The sequence below is a fragment of the Phyllopteryx taeniolatus genome, chromosome 7 (genome assembly GCF_024500385.1).
Source record: "Phyllopteryx taeniolatus isolate TA_2022b chromosome 7, UOR_Ptae_1.2, whole genome shotgun sequence".
In the NCBI taxonomy this organism is placed as follows: Eukaryota; Metazoa; Chordata; class Actinopteri; order Syngnathiformes; family Syngnathidae; genus Phyllopteryx; species Phyllopteryx taeniolatus.
Genome location: NC_084508.1, coordinates 1,737,610 through 1,758,685, shown reverse-complemented (window position 1 = coordinate 1,758,685; position 21,076 = coordinate 1,737,610). Strand labels below are relative to the sequence as shown.

General features: G+C 41.2%; 1 protein-coding gene across 3 annotated transcripts in view; it reads right to left on the bottom strand.

The window, feature by feature from the left end:
* Nucleotides 1-1,383: 1,383 nt before the first annotated feature.
* The window catches only part of ntmt2 (N-terminal Xaa-Pro-Lys N-methyltransferase), a 101,189-nt gene continuing 81,496 nt past the window's right edge, over nt 1,384-21,076 (bottom strand). The window contains exons 1-2 of one of the 3 annotated variants that reach the window (XR_009789337.1): nt 5,558-5,986; nt 1,384-1,706 (exon numbers count right to left, since the gene is read on the bottom strand). The gene's annotated coding sequence lies outside the window, so the exon portion shown is untranslated. Of the gene's footprint in view, nt 1,707-1,785; nt 4,494-5,557; nt 5,987-21,076 lie in introns of those variants that run through there. The other 2 variants (XR_009789336.1, XR_009789338.1) reach the window with 2 other exon arrangements.

The window sequence follows — 21,076 nt, the reverse complement described above, 5'->3', positions numbered from 1 at the left end:
TCCAGCTCTTCCGGGGGGATCCCGAGGCGTTCCCAGGCCAGCCGAAGGACGTAGTCTCTCCAGCGTGTCCTGGGTCGTCCCCGGGGTCTCTTCCCGGTGGGACGTGCCCGGAACACCTCACCAGGGAGGCGTCTGGGAGGCATCCAAATCAGATGCCCCAGCCACCTCATCTGGATCCTCTCGATGTGGAGGAGCAGTGACTGTACTCTGAGATCCTCCCAGATGACCGAGCTTCTAACCCTATCTCTAAGGGTGAGCCCGGACACCCTGCGAAGGAAACTCATTTCGGCCGCTTGTGTTCGGGATCTTGTTCTTTCGGTCACAACCCACAGCTCGTGACCATAGGTGTGGGTAGGAACGTAGATCGACTGGTAAATCGAGAGCTTCGCCTTTCGGCTTAGCTCCTTCTTTACCACAACGGACCGATACAAAGGCCGCATCACTGCAGACGCTGCACCGATCTGCCTGTCTATCTCCCGTTCCATTCTTCCCTCACTCGTGAACAAGACTCCAAGATCTCATCCCCGACCCGAAGAGGGCATGCCACCCTTTTCCGAATGAGGAACATGGTCTCAGATTTGGAGGTGCTGATTCTCATCCCAGCCCAGTATTATATCGTGTATAAGTGGAACCTCGATTTAACAGACCAATGGGGGATTCGTCCGTTAATGCCATTTGTCTGTTAATTTAAAGTACTTTTTCGCAGTCTAAAAACAACCAGAAAAGTACAAAATGATTGTAGATGAATGTAAAAAAGTTTTAAAATGTTTGAAAAGTTTTAAAGTTGACCTAAACCTACCTTTAAACATTGCTGTGATGGTCAAGGGTGTTACACAGAGGCACATTAAAATCATTTTCTGAGATTATCAATAGGACCAACATAAGAAGAAAAAGAAGCAATTGCTGAGGTTAATAGATCAGCGAGCACAGTAATAGTATATCTAATATCATGGCTGCTATAGTGTTGGTTGTGGTCAGAACGGTCAGTGGGTCAAGACTTCAAATTCTACTAGAGGGTTAAGGCGCCTGGAGGGAAAGCCCAATTCTCCAAACCTCATGAATAGTTCACATGCAATAATAGTCTACACATCAAACAGTTCAAGGTTTTACTGCAATGCTTCAGGATTGACAATATTTGTTGTCATCTTATTCTCTGACAGTATACAGAAATCATTAGATCTGCCAACCAACATAAAACTAACCATGAGAAAAACATGGAGAACGCAAATCCAATCCAGAAACAAATTGATATTGGAAACTGAAGCCTTCTGACTTGAACTGGTAAATCATTATAAAATGCTATTTGGGGTAGAAATGCTGTCTCACCTTTAGAAGGACCTGTGATTATAATAGCTTCAAGCAGATTAGGCAAAAACTGGGGAGCAGATTTAAAATTATGAAGTTTATTGAGGAAAGGTTATGGAGGTGGTCCTGGATGTGTTGGCAGGCGGCGGCGTGGACAGGTGGCAGGCAGTGGACAGAACAGGCGGCTGGCTTGATGGCAGGAATGACATGGGTCAGGAACACAGGGGACCACTGGGAACGAGGAGACACAAGAGTTAACAAGAGAACGAAGAGTTGAGTAGCTTACATGAGTACGGTGGGCCGTGGTACCGCTAGGAGAGGCTGCAATACTTAGGCGAGGATTTCCGGGAACAGGCAGGCTTATATACACTGGTGGTGATGAAGCTGATTGAAGACAGGTGCTGAAAACAGAGGGGGGGTGGTTACACAAAGCGCCCTCCCGGCTCCAATAATGGAACTACAGGGTAGTATATGACACACCATCCTTTATCACCATAGTTTTCCTTTGCAGTAGTTTTCCTTTCCCCCGAAAACCTGTGTCTGTGTCAACACGAGGTCATGTAAATAACAACTGAAGGGTTTTGAGCAGTCTGGCAATCGAAGGACTTTCTTCCGTTTGAAAAAAATCTGCCGCAGCATTTTTTTGTCCGAGGGATGCCAATGACACAGTCACTTATGCATAATTATTGATCCAGGACCTGCAATAATTTGTCATGGCCAAAAATAACATCTGTACTATTATTAGATTTTTCATCTGAAGGTTGGGGATTTGAAATTTAGAAATTTAATTTTCACCCCACAGTTAAAATGTATCTTATATTGCCACTATATAATACCATGTTGAATTAATGACAAATGTGCACAATTTAGTCTATATCGCTTCATATGTCAACCCAAATAGGTGACTGTTCCATAATGAGTTCAAAATTATAGACATTAAATGTCTGTAGAATAATCATCATATGTATCACTGTAATAATGTTAATATCGGTGCTGTGTTTGCAGCCTGTTGAACTGGCTCTAAGTGAATCTATAAATTCAGATTTTGTGGCAATCAATTATGTGTTAAACATAATGCAACGTGTGCTGCGACAAAACTGCCATTGAACTCAAGAGCACAAAACAAGACAAAACCAAAACCAAAACCAACAAAAGAATGAGAAGAAAACAAAAACAAACAACTCCAGACAAAACCAAAAACAAAACCAACAAAACAAAAACAAGAGAAGAACACAAAAACAAACAACTCCAGACATCACCCCACACATCATCAAAAAGTGGTTAATACCGGACGGAATGTGGCCCAAGGGGTATCGACTCCAACACTGGAAAATATCATCAACAGCAGCCGTGCGAAGTGGCTGCTGCCAGTGTTGGCGGATGGGCAGTTTAGGTTCAATTGAATCAGCGGTTAGTTCCGGATTAACCCTATATTTGCTAGTACCCCAAACGGTGGGATTTGACTTCGGACTTGGGAAATGTCCAGGAAGCGGAAGCGAATATAGCGCATGAAGTTCAATTCGTAAGAGCGGCGGCACGGCTCGCAAACCCGGAAATGTACAATATTCTGGTCTGGTCGATTGGGAAGGAAACAGTTTCCTAACCACGTACACCGCGCCATAGTTCAGTCAGGTGGTTTTCTTGAGCGGCCGATCGGTCGTCCACTGGTTTTGACGACATTCAAAATTGTAATCTCTGTTTCACGCCGTCTTCACGTCCCAGTTTACATTCAATCAAAATGCACAGAAGCTTTCCCCTACAGTGAAAATACTGTACATTTCCGGGTTCCGCGTCGCCTCGGCTCAAGCCATATAAATAGTACGTAAAGCATCAAATGTTGTTTAACATCGATGCTAAACTATATTAAAAATGTATAATGAAAAAGCATAGCTTTTGACCAGAATGTATGTAAGGTAGATCCCTCGCTCGGTACGTTCAAAAATGAATGGAGCTTCCTTGCTAATATCCACACGTTCCCTTAAATTCTACAGCATCAAACGCAGATACAGGCTCGCTCTTCAGGGCGTCCGTATATACAATCGCTATTTGGGATGGACATCACATTCCATCTGTGTAGCCAACCCTTGCCGCGATGCAGGAGCCAATCATGTTGAAGCGGGGCGAGTCTTGCGGAGAAAAACCGTGGGATTTCCAAGAATGTCTGTGAAATGGACCCCTCCCTGTCCATAATTGTAATTTGGTTCGTCTTTTTGTTTTAGTGTTTCTGCTTTTGTTTTTGTGTTTTCTGAAATGTTAAAGTGTTTTGTTTTTGTGGTTCATGAAATGTTAAAGTGTTTCGTGCTTTGTTAATTTGTTTTCTGAAATGTTAAAGTGTTTTGTGCTTTGTTTTTGTGGTTCCTGAAATGTTAGTGTTTCGTGTTTTGTTAATTTGTTTTCTGATATGTTAAAGTGTTTCATGTTTTGTTTTTGTGTTTTCTGAAATGTTGAAGTTGTTTGTGTTTTGTTTTTGTGTTTTCTGAAATGTTAGTGTTTCACAATTTGTTTTTCACTTCCAGGCCACCGTAAGATTAGCCATGCGATGACAGATAAACAAAAGGCTTACATCCTTGTAATCACGCTGAAGATTTAATAAGACACACAGCTGCGCATAAACACACAAAAAACCCACACCGCTGCGCAAAGTCATGACTGCAGATTGCAGCATATAACAATCCTTTTAAAAAATTAAATATCTGTTTGATGTTGAAATTGTTATATTCTAAGATTTTGATCAGCCTCCTTTTTTCCCCCCAATGGAATCTATTTTGTTATCAGTAGGCTACTCTCTCAAGGCTTCATTCTCACTACATCATAAAAACAAAACAAACATCTTGTGCTACAATATCACAGCGTTACACTAGTTAATCACCAGTCCTCAAAAAATCAAACATTTTCCCACAACTTACTGTGTGTTCCCCCGCAGCGACAGCTCAACAACGCATTAAGTAGTAACACACACACAGATACATACAGCAGCCACAGCGAACGACAGATCTTCCTGTAATTAATCAAACGAAGTACTTCCATCAAAAACTTGGCCAATATTCCAGCAGTCGTCTCTCGAACACCATACACATACCTGTACATAAACGCACCAACACACCAATCAGCAGACCGCACAGTCACTCACACAAAGTCATTTTCGTCCATAAGTTGAACACACGTCTTGTCAATCGGATAGTAAAAGGTAAAAGTCTTACGAGTTGTCACCACTTACTGAAGCCCAGACAAAAAAAATCCTTTGTTTTATCGAAGTGAAAGAGACAGAGAAGGCAAGCAAAACAATTATGCTTGTCCGGCTGCACTCAACTTATCTTTATCGAAAAACAGCGAGTAGTCACAACATGGCTAAGAACAACTAGTACGTACAGCATGGCTGGCAAATAACTAGTAGTCACAATGAAACAATAAAGCATGGGAAGGTTGTATAAAACTAATAGAAGTAAAACGTACATCTTCCAACTCATACGCACGGTGTTAACTATGTTAACTGACTTAATAACACATTACCAGTATAGGTTAAGACTATTTTACTCCTATTCTTGAAAGGTTGTTTCGGCTCTAACTTAAATTAAACAGGTCCTGACTGTTATACCAAGACTTTGAATTTTCCTCGGTCAGCACCAAATTCAAATGACCGTTAAGAGAGCTGCCTTAAAGAAGTGTGGTTAGAGTTTTTCCCGACCTCTGCTAAGGTTATTCTATCGAGGTGTGCCCTAATGTGACCGTGGCTACCGCTTCACAAACAACTGTGGGACCATAAGCGAATCCCTCTCTAACCTAGCTTCAACAAGCTTCCGTCGCTGTTTAAGGTCCACTGTGCAATACAAAAGTATAATGGGGGGTTCTAACCCTTTACACAGAGAGCTCGCCAGGACTCCCTTTGTCCTTGAGGTTGCAGGGTTAACCTGGGGTAAGCGAGATCTGACACACTGTGGGGAAAAAATAACAGCTATAATAAATCAACAACTCTAAATCAAATTTCTTTCCTGACGTCAATATTCGCCTCCTAAGCCGCTACTTCCCCTACATTGCTGTATAATGTGAATCTCATACTGCCATAATGTTAAAATTTCTTGCCATGGTTTCTCCCACAGTCTCTCCAAGTGACTACAAACCCCCGCTGACAAGGGAGAAGTTTGACTCTCTCTAAGCAACTGACACCTCCTAAGTATATGTACTTCACATCATTTAACCTTTATTTCTGCCCTTCAAGGGCAGGTGACCTGTTTAATACCATTTACAAAATTACCTCAACTGTGTCCCCATCAGATTCTGACCAGCCACCGATCACCAACCGACTGACATCAGCCAAACATTGTCCTTGATTGCTTCTAGCATTGTCCATTTTTTGTCCCCCTCAGAAACAGACTTTTATCACATTATTACGACCAACTTGGAAAACGCTGATTCATAGGATCATTCCGCTCTCTTCTGGTCAGCTGTTCACTGTCTCCCCCTCAAGGTCTTGTAATTTTCTCCCTTTCTGCAATGAAAGACATCTTCTTTCATACAGACGCAGTCATCATGTTTAAGTGTCTCGCTGATTCGTTCATGACAAATTATTAAGGCGGGCCCCTCTTTCTGGCTGCACAGCGTGGCTTTAGTCTCTGTCAATGTCGACGGTGTTCTACCCTGTCATGGCCATGACCGGCCGCTGTCACCGAAGATGAGATGGGACACACTGGGTTTTCATTTCTCAGTAAGGTCAAGTTAGCACTAACGGGGCCTCCCGTAGTCACCTGTTAAGCAAAGGGCGTTTCTGTCTAGTGCGTATCTTCTGAGTTCTTCCTTACATCCGATTACCTTCTAACTTGTTCAACAAAACCCCCATTTTTTTAGGAATAGTTAACCTTTGTTCTTAACTTTCTTTTTATGGTCGTAAATGTTCTGCAACCATCCTGACCTCAGTCCCTTCCACTCAACCATCTGCTCCCCTATCGTAAACTTGCAAAAGTGCCCTGTTGTAAAGTTGGGTCCCCCAGCCGGGACCCCTGTGTCCTGGCATAATCATTTACAGTGGTCATTTCTTTGTATTTTAGGACTCTGTGACAAGGAACGACTTCTCCTCAGGTTTTTCTGTCTGCTATGACCTCAAGAAAAGCATTAACTAGTACCTATTAATCAATATACTGTGCTCGACTATTAGCCTTTTTTCATGTATTATTATTCCTTTATGCCACTCATGATCACCGCCTTGACTGAGCCTCCCCATCCTCTACAGTCCTGCTCTTCTAAATCACACCGGCTCAGACTTTACCATCCTCTCTGCAATGTTTATTACCTTCAAACCTCTGTTGTCCTAATTTACCTCATGACTCCCTGAAAAATAATTCTCTCTGAAAAAACTTTAACTCAAACTAACTTTAACTCAGATCATACTCGTTAATTTTGTTCAACAGAAGACCTTCCTCACATTTTGCAATTCACTCTCCCATCAGCTGTTCAACTAGGTTGTAACAAGGCGCTTAATCAGTACGTTTTGGATTAAAGTATTCTCAAAATGGATCCTTGTACCAGACTCCAAAGATGTCTGGCATAATGTTCACGCGAGATAGAATACGACAATACAATGTTGCCAGCGCAAATGCTGCTCTTTGTCTCACGCTGCACGGCAGGTAAGATTGGTCACCGAGAATCGAGACCCGATTGGAACCCGGAATAACACTCCTGCACTCCCAGAATTGTTCAGATTTAAGTGTCGGTTCCCAGTATCAGAGCCTACATCCCGCTGACCCTGAAAAAGAGAGTGGCGAAAATATCACGGAGCGTAGTAGGATGTGAATTGGACCCAAGAGCAGACTGAGGTGGAGGGAGTAGATTTAGAATGATTTATTGTAGGTTGGCACAGGGTAAGGACATCCAAGGCGAGGTGGCGGGCCGTCGGGAATGAGAAGAGAGCAGAAAGCGGGAACGTGAGCAGGTGGTGTGGCTTGGCGGCGTGGCTGGAGCGGTCAGCGAGACAGGGAAGGCACGGAAGGAACACAATCGGGTGAGTACAGATGCGGGTTGTAGGATCATACAATCGTATCACAAAAACCTGGGAGTACGAGAGTCGGCCGGTGAGTCACAACAAATGTCAATACTCAGGCAGAAGACAGGTGTGCTGCACAGGTGCTTCTGATTGATAGGGAGACAGACGGGGAAAGGGAGTGACACGGCGCCACCCAAGCTCCGAAAGAGGAACTGCAGGGCATGGATCATGACAGTAGCCCCCTCTCAACGGACGCCTCCAGGTGTCCTACCAGGCTTCCCAGGGTGAGCCGCATCTTCTTCTTTTCTTTTGGGCTTGACCCTTTAGGGGTCGCCACAGCGCGTCATCCTTTTCCATGTAAGCCTATCTCCTGCATCCTCCTCTCGAACACCAACTGCCCTCATGTCTTCCCTCACGACATCCATCAACCTTCTCTTTGGTCTTCCTCTAGCTCTCTTGCCTGGCAGCTCCATCCTCATCATCCTTCTACCAATATACTCACTATTTCTCCTCTGGACGTCTCCAAACCATCGAAGTCTGCTCTCTCTAACTTTGTATCCAAAACATCGAACCTTGGCTGTCCCTCTGAAGAGCTCATTTCTAACTTTATCCAACTTGGTCACTCCTAGTGAAAGCCAAAGGGTGATTTGCAGGTGTACCCTTCAAAATAAAGGGTACAAGCTTAAACAGGACATCAAGTAAAATTTGCACATATAACCCTTTTGATGTGGTAAACCAGTCCCAAATAACTATTTTAACAACGCTATCTTAACTTCTCGCCGATACATTAATTAATGATTATTAAGTCAACTGGGCTTTGCCTTTTAGTCCATAGGATTGATAGTGATATGGAGTATAAAATCTTTCGAGTCAGATGTTCAATTTAGTCTATGTTGCGGGCTGTAAAGAAAATGGATGTTCAGAATTTGGACACCCTTTATCTAAACCGTACAAACCTTTTTGACACAGCCCCCTAACCGAATCGGACTCGCTCAAATTTAAACAACCTTAACGGCAAGGTGACTTAAGTTTTGTGAAACAGACAGAATGCAAATGAATAACCCCCCTCTTAAAGTTTACTTGACAAATGTAACAGTTATTTTCGTCCTCCTTGCCTCTAGTGTTGAATCTGGGGAGACAATCAAACAGATTAATATTCATACTGAATTAGTCATTCTCAAAAACAAGTACTCCAAATCATTTCCCTTGTGCATAATGCAAATTAGGCGCCATCTCTTGGTGTAGCTGGTTACTGCAATTACCATAAATCCCTTTCTCCTCCTCAAACGTATTTTCCTTTTTCCTTCCTAACTAACCGGAAAGTCGCTATGCTAATCAGCAAATCAACTTGACATCCCCTGACACGTCCTCCATCTTATGAGAATGGAAAGAATTGATTTTGTTTTTTTTTACTATATTAACTATATTTACTATATATTCTATTATTATTATCTACTTGTGTCCATTGATTAATTTTTTTAAACTAGTTTGCCTCATGAAACTCATGAAATCCCGCACACACACTACACATGATGTACGCGTGTCACACTAAATTACACTTGTCCACGTATTATTCTCCACATCACGCTCATACCATACACTCCACACCTCATTCAGACAGTAACTTTCTGCCATTCATTCAAACTGCGCATCCCGAAGCAGATATTGGAAATGCACCCTCGCGGGTGCACTACTCCATCTCGGCCCCGCCTTAAATATGTATGCCGCTGTCTTTATCCTCTCACAAAGCGTCGTTGTGATTTCTTAATCCCAATAACTGTGTCAACTAGCTTTCTGAGGCCACACAGGGACCTCTGACGTCACTTCTCCCAGTGCACTCTTCTTCACTCATTCCAACTTTAGGAACGTAGCCAGGTTGGTTATAAACCAGACGCTTCCTCTTTTCCACAGTGGAATATTCATTCTGCAACTCAATTTGGAACCTGGCCCTGGGTTTTAAACCAAATTTGTTCCATTTCCTGATGGAACTTTTCAAATCACATAAACACTTTTTGTTTCCTTCCTTTGGAAACGCATTACATTCACTTCATTGCGTGTCTTCACATTCATCACAGAGGGCCATCCCCTCCTCACTCTTACTCTATTATTCTTAAACGTAAACCATCAAAAATTTGTCAAAGAATTCAAAGCTCCACTCGACACAGACCCATCTGCACCGCTCACATCCTGCTGCAAACGGCTACCGCCAGGTAGTCATGTGAGAAAATGCTCAGCATATAGCCGGCATGGAAGCTCGTCGGCCCCACGGTGGTGTCGGATGGCAGCCACAACAAAAATGATCATGTTCGTGACGACATTTGAGGTGGATTTCCAGGGCTGAGAAAGCGTTGACGTCGAGTGGAAGCAAATAATACTTTTAGACACAGGCGGTTGAGCTAAATCAGGTTTATTGAACAAACCTTTGTGTCTTAACAGCTGTTTTCATGGTCAGATTTGCTATGAGCCTTCCCGGAAATTTTTTTAAGCTCTCCACAGGTGGTCCTTGGCTGTGGTACAACTTTTTTGCTTATTCTTTGCACTCCTCTGTCAGAAATCTTGCAAGGAGGACCTGATTGAAGAAAATCTATGGTGGTATGATTGACTTTCCACTTCCGTATTATGGCCCCAACCGTGCTCACTGGAACGTTCAGAAGCTTAGATATGTGCCTGTAATAAATGCCATTGTTATGTTTTGCAACAATTACTTTGCGATGGTCTTGAGACAGCTCTCTGCTCTTACCCATCATGAGATGTGTCTTGACTCATACCTTGGCAATGAGACCTTTTTGTAGTCTATCAATTAACTAGCATTAACTAGTACCTATTAATCAGAGATTAGTTGGACACACGTATTTACTAGAAACTGATGGGTGTATGTTCCATCCATCCATCCATCCATTTTCCGTACCGCTTCATCCTCACAAGGGTCGCGGGCGTGCTGGAGCCTATCCCAGCTATCTTTGGGCAGGAGGCGGGGTACACCCTGAACTGGTTGCCAGCCAATCGCAGGGCACATAGAAACAAACAACCATTCGCGCACACATTCACACTTATGGGCAATTTAGAGTCTTCAATCAACCGACCATGCATGTTTTTTTGGAGAGGGGGGGATGTGGGAGGAAACCGGAGTGCCCGGAGAAAACCCACCCAGGCACGGGGAGAACATGCAAACTTCACACAGGTGGGGCCGGGATTTGAACCCCAGTCCTCAGAACTGTGAGGCAGATGTGCTAACCATTCGTCCACCGTGCCGCCTGGGTGTATTTTGTATTTTTAAAATGGCATTTCACCGGCATGCTCAAATCGGAGTTTTCAGGTTTACCTGAAAGTCCAACTACACTACAGGGAGTAGGCGGTTTGAGTTTGGCGGAAGTGACGTAGGCGGTTTGAGTTTGAGCCTGAGCCCGGGAACGCTTCTGTCTGGATGAACTCTAAGTGTCGGTTTCCTCTTCAAAGAGCACAACCCATCGCCCAGGTGTGAGGGAACCGGCCGGCGCGGCGGACCTTTTTGGCGAGGCAGCGAAGTCCGCCGAAGTGAAACGCGTCCTCCTCTTTCTACTCAGCTAACCTCGCTAGCCGCCGAGCTAACGTGCCGCCAGCTAGTTGGTTACACCGCGGCGGAGGGAGCTCCTCGTCGGTGGCGCACGAAGGACGAAGTGACCGAATTTGCCGGCTCCGTCGAAGACGAAGCCCAGCCGCGCACAGGCAAGGTAAACTTTCTGGTGTTTGGACGCCACTCTGTATTTGGGAACTTGTCGACAGTCAGCCAGCCAATTGGGCTTTGCTTGGTCCTCGCAAAAGTCGCAACTTCTTCAACTGCTTTCTTGTCAAAATGGCTCAATATTGGGCGTATGATTCCAAACAACCTTTTTGACGCGGTTTCTTCTTGTCTTGCTGTGTTATCATGTGTGCCAATGGGCCTCCACCACCACCGACGGCTGGGCCTCCACCACCACCACCGACGGCTGGGCCTCCACCACCACCACCCGACGGCTGGGCCTCCACCACCACCACCGACAGCTGGGCCTCCTCCACCACCGGCTGATGCGGAAGCTGGCAGCGTAAAGCTATATGCAAACATTGCCAATAAAAGAAACAGGGGGCTGCCAAACCCCGCAATACTAAAGCACCGGAAATGGAGGGCGTTCCAAACCGTTAATAACTCTTTATTAATATGGGACTCAACACGTAAACCAAAAGGCATTCTTTGTGCACACTTAAATATACGAAGCATTTTAACGAAAAGTGATCAGGTCAATCACCTTCTCACTGACTCAAATATTGACTTCCTCTGCCTATCTGAGACATGGCTCCATGAATCTTCGCCCTCAGCAATACTATCTGTACCTGGTTATAAAATGTTTAGAAATGACAGACAGGGTTCTAAGGGAGGAGGTGTTATGATTTATGCCAAGGACACTTTTAATTGTAATGAAATACATGTTACAGATGAGAATGGATTAGAATTCCTTGGACTAACTGTTTCTTTGTCACAGCAAATGTCTTTTATTCTTGTAGTTATTTATAGGCCTCCCTCATCAAATGCCGCTTTCTATGAAAAGCTGGAAATGTTACTGAAACAACTCAATCTTGCAAAAGAGGTGATAATAATGGGTGACCTAAATGTTAATTGGGAAGTTAACAAAGTTAGGAAAAAATTGAAAAGGGTTATGGATTATATGGATATGTGTTGGATTTATCTTACCCAACATTATAAAAAATAGACACAAAAGGAATGAAGACGCTGGTTTCTTTTTCTCATGAGGAGGGCGTATGGGAGATTGTTCAGATCACAGCCTCTCAACACGCTCTAAACAATCCCCCCCCTCGCTCCTGCATTTATTTGAAATAGGAGGGATTTACAAATCATAATGTTCTAAGCAATAAGACACAACACAAAATATTTGATAATAAGAGGGTTTTTCCCAGACATAGTATTCTAAACAATAAGACACGACACCTAATATTTGATAATAAGAGGGTTTTTCCCAGACATAGTATTCTAAGCAATAAGACACAACACAAAATAATTGTGCAAAAAGATGCAGTCCTCTAGCAGCAGTTTGAATGACTAATATCGCAATAGTCCGGTGCAAAGATCATTGTGCAAAGGGCGCTGAGACTTCAAGGAGTGTATGCGGTTTAAAGTGACGAGTAGTGCGATAATCTGGGACAATGGTTGTGCAAATGTTGCAGATGCTCCTCAATCAGTGTGCAAATGGAATAATACAATCTTGTGATAATTATGCCGGAACTATGCGCAACAAAGGCCTGGGACCCATGCAAACAACACAATCTTTTCTCGCTACATTTGCTGCTTGTTCCATCAATAGTAACCAATTGTTATTTTGTCCTGAAACTCCTGTGACAACAAGGAACCAATCATCAGTAGTTATGTTGTTAACCATTAAAATTTGTCTACCTTTCTTTTAAGTTTTCAATGGCATTTTTGGTTTAACACGGTTCCTATAACACAATACTACTTGGAAGTGGGGATCTTTTCCACCAGAATAGGCCCACAAGCTCACTATCAAACACATTGGGTGACTTGTATTTCAATATTAAACTATGGGCCGTTTTGCTTATGTTAAACTTCTTTCTTTGTTCTTTTGCTGTTCTTTTTGACCAACTGGACCAATCATAACCTGTTTCACCAATAAGGTGTTTCCATTCAAAACCTATAGTTGCATACCAGTCATATCTAAATCCCCAATTCTGCCCATTCTCTTGAGCATCATTGGTGAGAGCCGCATATGGAATTATGATTAAAGCAGCTTGATTTTGGGGGCACAAAATATTAAACCGTTTTGCCGCATTTGGAGGCCATGCCCACAATTTTGATCATCAGCTGTACTCCTTTTGATACGAGTTAATGATTCAAAAATTTTTTTTTTATTATTATTGGGTTCGTCATATTGGTCCAGTTGGTAGGTGATTTTCTATCTAAAAAATGGGTTTTATCATTGAGGGTGGGACGTCCCATGTACCACAAAAACAAAACCAACATCTTAGTAGCCAAAGTTGCTACGTAACAACTTATCGAATCTCATAACCAACGTGGGTGTGCCTTTCTGCTGAGTTCTCACTAAAAGGGTTGGTGTCTTTTTTCTTCACTGACCAGCAAGCGTTTTCAGAATCTACACATCTGCTCCCGCTCCGTTATCAGACTTTTGCTCACCTTCCCTATTTGAGTACTCAGCTGAAATGACTCTTACAGTGTGTTAAATGAACCCACGTGTTTCTTTCTGCTATTTTTTAGGGCTGTAAAGTGTCAATCTATCTGTGCCACCATCCCTCCGGTTGAGACGTGACACAGCATGTCTCAATATAGCAGCCCATTTGAATAGGTTTTTTTTTTTTTTTTTTTCCTGTGCTAATGTAAATTTCATTTTGTAGTTTTGCACTTTGTTTTTCCCAATAATTGCGTTCTTGTTGTGGAATACTCATATTGGCTATCAGTATAGATTGTACCATCTTTATTTATCATTAGTTTGCATGCCTCGATTAATGCTACTAATTCAGCAGCTTGTTCAGCCAATTCCTGTCAATCATGCTGCGTGCCTTCATCAAGTAAGGGTATTAGTGTGGCTGGATTTAAGGTTGTGCATCGCTCAACAGTCAAATGTGGTTGTGATAGCAAGATGGCAATGCAAGATAAATGTCTTGCAGGTGATTTGCAATAGGAGAGCAGACACTGTATGTGGGACCTTTAGGGTGAACTGCTCTCTAGTTGAAAAATAAGCTATTGGTCTTAGCTTATCACCGTATTGTTGTGTAAGTACGGAGGTCATGCAATAGCTTTTACAATCTACCATTTGAATGAATGTTTTATCATTAAATTTGGAAGGCCTAGCGCAGCACTGGACACCAAATGTTGTTTAATGTCACAGAAGGCCTTTTCTGCCTCTGTACTCCATTAAACAGGTGATGTAATTTTAAGGTTGTTTTCATATATTAATTTTGACAATGGTGCAACAATTTTTGCATAGTTTGGAATCCATGCTCTACAATAATTTGTCAGACCTAAAAATGATTATTATATGTTTCTTCGTCTGTGGTTTAGGATTTTTTAAGACTATAGCTCTCCTGTCTTCTAATATAGTCTTTCCTCCTATACTTAAATTATGGCCTAGATATTTAACTTGTCTTTTACATCATTGCAATTTATTTTTGTTAACTTTATGTCCCTCTTCTGTTAGATGATGCAGTAAGGTCAATGAATCTTTGCATGTGTCTTCATCTGTAGATGCCAGAAGACATGCGTGTTGTGAATTAACTTGTGAATAAATAGTTGGACTTTCACAGTAACCTTGCGGTAATCTAGTAAATGTATATATATATTTTTTTTTTTTTCTCAAATGTGAATGCAAACCAAAATTGACTGTTATTTTCTATTGGTACTGAAAAGAATGCATTAATGCATTAATGTCCACTACTGTAAACACAGTAGCGTCTGGTCTTAATGAATTTAACAATGTGCGTGGGTTTGGTACGCATGCTCTGTATTACTGCAGCTCATCACATTCTTTTTTATCTTCTATTTTTGTGATAAGCTCCAAGGCTGCAGACAACAGGGCCTTTCCCACGTTTAACGGTGGCTTGTCTTTTATTTTTTATATAATTTGATTCCTACAACGCGGCTATTTTTTGTGTATTTAACCAACCATTAAAGCCGTGTTCAGTTATCCCTGTCTCTAAATATAAAATTTTATCAGGATCCTGTTTCTTTTTTTCTTTTAAATTTAATTTAATGAACCTCCAACCTTTACACTGCAGTGTATTCCTGTTTTTTATTTTACTACTTCCTTTCCCCATTTGAAAGAATTTGGTTCAGTGTAATACTACCTAGGGTAGTCTAGAACACTGTTTTTTTTTTTTTTTTTTTTCAGTAGGACGGTGATTCAAATTTACTTTCTGTGGTAATTCTCACTTCAACTCTTTCGAGTGGAGAATTCTTGCCTTTGCATCCACAAAAGTCCACCGTTTACTTTCCCACTGTTTTGGTATGGAATGAAAAACCTAGTGGTTTCCCATTTCCCATTTACACTCTCATTCAAACAGTTTTCATTCACACTGGCTCGTCAGAGGACTCCGCCGTCCCATACGGAATTTAACTACGTCTGTCAACAGCTCATTAGAGGACTCCGCCATCCTATACGGAATTTAACTACGACGCCACGAAACTTTCCTAGTTTCTTTATTCATTAAACACGGAATTTAAGTACGTACAGGACTCCGGCATCCTCGCGGAATATGTCGGACTCCGCCGTCCATTACTTGCCAGTGACTAGTATTACACAAGGTTTATTAAACACGGAATTTAAGTACGTACAGGACTCCGCCGTCCTCGCGGAATTTCTGGACTCCGGCGTCCTTTTTCCTAAAAAAATTTTTTTAAATTTAACTCACCAGTCGTCTTCAATCCTGTGGATTGTCGTCAACCTTCAGATCCCAGTTGAGGAGAACGAAGACCAGTCCCGTAAAGGGTCTTACTTGCCGTGGCCACGGTCTCTTAACTGGAAGTCGGCTCCACAACTGGAATCCTCGGGTGTGTTGACATCCGGCTCGAAGGACCAATTTAATGTTGGATTTATCTTACCCAACATTATAAAAAATAGACACAAAAGGAATGAAGACGCTGGTTTCTTTTTCTCATGAGGAGGGCGTATGGGAGATTGTTCTGATCACAGCCTCTCAACACGCTCTAAACAATCCCCCCCCTCGCTCCTGCATTTATTTGAAATAGGAGGGATTTACAAATCATAATGTTCTAAGCAATAAGACACAACACAAAATATTTGATAATAAGAGGGTTTTTCCCAGACATAGTATTCTAAACAATAAGACACGACACATAATATTTGATAATAAGAGGGTTTTTCCCAGACATAGTATTCTAAGCAATAAGACACAACACAAAATATTGGACCAACACTTGTCCCGACCCGACCACATCCGATCACGTCCTTGGTCCAGGCGCCCTTCCATCGGATGATGCTGAGTCATCTTTTCGAAGGCGAGACATCTAAAATCGTCCATAATACTAATGCAAGCTAAGCAAATAAATGATAACTTCTAGAATATATTTAACAATATGACTCAGGTTATTAATGGCCCTACGAGAATTACAAACTCCACCCGAACTCAGATTGATCTAGCCTTTACTAATAGGCCAGAAAGGATCTTGAAGCCATACAATATGCTCACAGGATTGTCTGATCACAATCTTATAATGGTCACAAGAAAATTAAATAAAAAGCGCTTCAAACCCTTGCCCACCACTGAATCCAATAGGATACCAAAACATGAACAACAAAATTTCCAAGATTCCATCCAAGAAGTAAACTGGGATGTATTACTTGCTGGTAAAAATTTAGATGAGGATTGTTCTAAATTTGCCAACAAAATACAAGAAATTATTATACAATTTACACGGATAATTAAACTAAAAGCTAGAAAGAATGGCCTGCCTTGGTTAAACACATTTATTCTGAAACTGATGAAAGAACGCGATCATTCCTTGAAGTTGTTGTTCAAATCAGGATACAATAGACAGCACTTTATCTCACTGAGAAATAGGGTAGTGAAAGAAATAAGAAAATCTAAAGCTGACTTTTTCATTACTGCTCTGAATAGTGCGAAGGGAAATTAAAAAATAACCTGGAATTATATTAAAAAAAACTATTGGGTGATACACAAAATAACAAAACAAAACTAATGCAAATTCAGTTAAATGGAAACATCCTGACGGAACCTCAAGTGATGGCTGATGCTTTTAACAACTACTTAATTTAATCTGTGTCAGAAATCTCTTCTAAGTTTGCAGTAAAACAAAGGAAGGAATACCCTGCATTGTCTGAAACGCAGTTCTTTACTATTACAAATATTACTGAGACCAAAGTTATCGATTTAATTCATTCACTCAAACCATCTAAGGCAAAGGATGTTTTAGGAATGGACACGAGCATGCTCAAAGATCTAGGTTCAACTCTTGCTCCTCCTATTGCCTCAATCATTAATCTTTCAATTTCATCTGGTCACTTTCCAAAGGCCTGGAAATCTGCTATTGTTACCCCTGTCTTTAAATCCGGTGACTCAACTTCTCTGAATAACTACCGACCTATAAGCATTTTTCCGGCCATTTCCAAAGTTGCAGAAAAATGGGTGTCAGAGCAGATTGTCCATTATTTAATCAGCAGCTCCCCCTCTCTCCACGCCATGCAGTTTGGTTTCAGATCCAAGCATTCCACTGAAATGGCTACATGCCTCTTCATTGAGAAAATAAAATCTTCTCTCGACAAGGGTGGAGTTGTAGGGGCGGTGTTCTTGGACCTCAGGAAAGCTTTCGATACAGTAAATCACTCTGTTCTTCTTACCAAGCTCTCAAAATTTTACTTCTCTCGCAAAGCTGTGAGCTGGATTGAATCATATCTGCATGACCGAACACAATCTGTATCAGTTAACAACTGCAGATCAGAGTCTCTTAGGCTAACCTCTGGAGTCCCTCAGGGACCAATATTGGGCCCCCTTTTAGTAAGTCTTTATATCAATGATTTGCCCACTGTTTGCCCTGAAGCAGAGTGCGTAATGTATGCAGACGACACAGTTTTCTTTGTTCATGGTCGCTCCAAAGATACTGTTGCTGCTAAACTCACTAATACAATGTCCTGTGTCACAACTTGGTTGCAGGAGTGCTGTCTACAGCTAAACGTTTCTAAAACTGTAGGCATGTATTTCACTAAAACAAATAGAGTATCACCTGACCCCGACATACTTGTTAATGGAGAAAAAATGCAAATTGTCAGCCAATACAAATATCTTGGGTTAATAATAGATTCACAGCTTTCCTTTAAAGCCCATATTGACAAATTGTGTAAAAACATCAAATTAAACCTCACAAATTTTCGTGCAATTCGGAATGAAATGTCAACTGAAGCTGCAAAAATATACCTGCATTCAATGATTCTTCGTCACTTTAACTATTGCATAACCAGTTGGTCCCAGGCTGGTCAGAATGCAAAAAAACCATTGGAAGTTTTGTACAAACAAGTAATTAAAGTGATGGATAAAAAACCAAGGCACTATCATCACTGTGCAATTTTTAAAAAATACAGTCTTTTAAACTGGGACAGTCTTCACATATTTGCAGATTTAAATTTGATTTATAAAGTACTGCATGATTTGGCCCCAGCTCCTCTGGCTGAGTTCATCAGCCAAAGAAACAGCTCTGAGCGTGTCACTCGAGGCTCTGTCAGAGGTGACTGTCTCATTCCTCTGCGCAGGAGCACTTTCAGTAAGTCAGCCTGGTCAGTGAGGAGCGCTGGTGAGTGGAACTCAGTACCTGAGGAGGTTAAACTGCTTACAACATACAAGGCCTTCACAAAAAAACTGAAAATGTGGCTAGTTAACACCTATAGCTGCCAACACTAAAAGACAAGTATGTTATGTTGTCGTTTTGTTATGATCAAAAAAATTATGGTTTTATTCTCTCTTAATAGTATAGTTTGATTATGTATCCTGTATTATATTGTCTTGTAGATGTATTTTACTGCTTTTTTACATCATGGCCAGGGGACTACAGATGAAAACTAGCCTTCTGGCTAATTCTGGCTTTTTTAACCATGTGTACTTCATGTGTTTTATTAAATTGCATTGTCCCCTTTCAAAAATAAACTGATAAACACACTGGATTTGAGTAAAATGGAAAATAAAATATAATAATAAAATAATAATTTCAAAAAAAAAGAATACCAACACTCCAGAGCACCCTCGAACTGCTGGAGTTTGTCAAACAAATAGTGAAGCTTCTCCCGCAAAGAAAAAAGAATCTCTCAAAAGTTTCTAAATTAATTTCATGCACTAAATCAATGCACTTATCAATCACTAAATGGGAAGAAGACCTTTCTATGTCCACTGACTGTAACTACTGGATGTTGTTAAAACATTAATGACCTCTAGGGGGCATTCAAGATTGGCCACTGACATAAGTTTAGGTCAAATCAACATTATAACATGACAGAAATAATGGGTGCTAACTTACTGTAATCAAATTATTTTATTGCAGTTAAATTACTTTAACAAATACTGTTAATGACATGCTTACTCTAACTTTCTCACTGTTCCGGCTATATTGACTGGTTTTGTCCAGAGTTTGCGGCGGTTTGGCTTTTCATTTTTTTATTTTTTATTTTTTTCTCCACACTGCGTTGCTTGAATGCGGCATGCTCCTCTTTGTGCGAATTCTTCAGGTGCCCGATCAAATTTGTGTCAAAGCATTTAGATGACGTTCCCCGCGATGGACTTCAGTTGTGCACGGACTGAAAATAACTTACGTGTTGTTTGTCTGAGACACCGCAAAATAGTCCCACACCGACGTGTTTCTTCACTGACAAGAATGAAAAAAACTTCATTGTCCATCAGATAGTTACAGTACTACTCCACAAGACACGTGACAAGGCTAAAAATAAAAAATAAATACAAATAAACTAGCTTTTGGATTCATACGCGACAGTGACGCGGAGTAAATGTCTTTTGGGGAGCCGATCAATTACATAATTGATTGGATCGGCGAATTATGACATGAGAGCCGATCGGCCGATCAGCATAAAATGCAAATTATCGGCCGATACCCATCAAACCAATCAGAGTCTAATTAAAATAAGTCTAATTAACATCAATAACTGGCTAAATCTCATCATACAATATATTGCGTTGGAAAAATTATCAGCGGAACGGAAAAATCAATTACACAGATGGGTCATTCCACTGAGGTGGTACACAATTTGTGATATATAAGAAAAATTTAAGAACTTGAATCATTTTCTTGAAAATATGTTAGTAAAATTTCTTTGAAGTATACCAGTTACATTTAGGGGTTCATGGGATAAAAACAAACATAGTTGACCATGTTTATGACCATTATTTCATCAGTGGTCGCTTGTAACACTGACTCTAGATATGAACATGGAAAGCTGTTTATTGTATGAAAACCTTGGGAATTTTTCAAACAAATACTAGGGTTAGAGTAGGTGCACAAAACAATTTATGTCCAACTTGTTAATGCACCCCAAAGTATTGAGTAAAAAATGTACTTAAGGCAAATATAGATGTGTATAACTGACTAAAAATACAACATGGAAAATGAAGGACCTGAATACTAACAGGTATAAGTGAATGAATTCAGTGGATATCAGAACTTAATAGGACTAGTGAATTTTTCAATATCAGTTTCCTTACTTGGTATGATAGCCTTTGCAGTTAGACCATCAACTTGAAGTTTGACAGGAAGCCTTTATAAACGGAACCGAATCCAAGTTTAATAATAAGGATTAAAGTATTGCGTAATCAGGACCACATCCTCAACACTGCTTTGACTCGTCAAAATTACCAGCGAGTCAGCAGTGGAGAAATTCACCAATCATTTCTCCTTCAACGAATCAAACAAGAAACCATTTAATTCTATACAAACTCACTTTTATCATGGCTAGTAACTTGACCGTTTGAGATCGAAGCTTGTAACATTTTGACGTCATTTTCTTGAAAACACTTACCAGGTTCTATCGGCCCCTCCGCGTTCCCATCAAGCTCAAATGCTGCCGTATGCTGGCCGAAAATGGTTCTGGGTGATCGATCTCGCAAAATAGTCGACCGTTTTTGTTATTTTGTCCAAGTCGCTCCAACGAAAATATGACCGACACTTAAAAATGTAAGTCAATATTGTTTCCTACTCCTCCTGAAGCAATCGATTGATCCTTCTATGATTATTCCTGGAGATTATTGCATCAATTCCAAATAGCC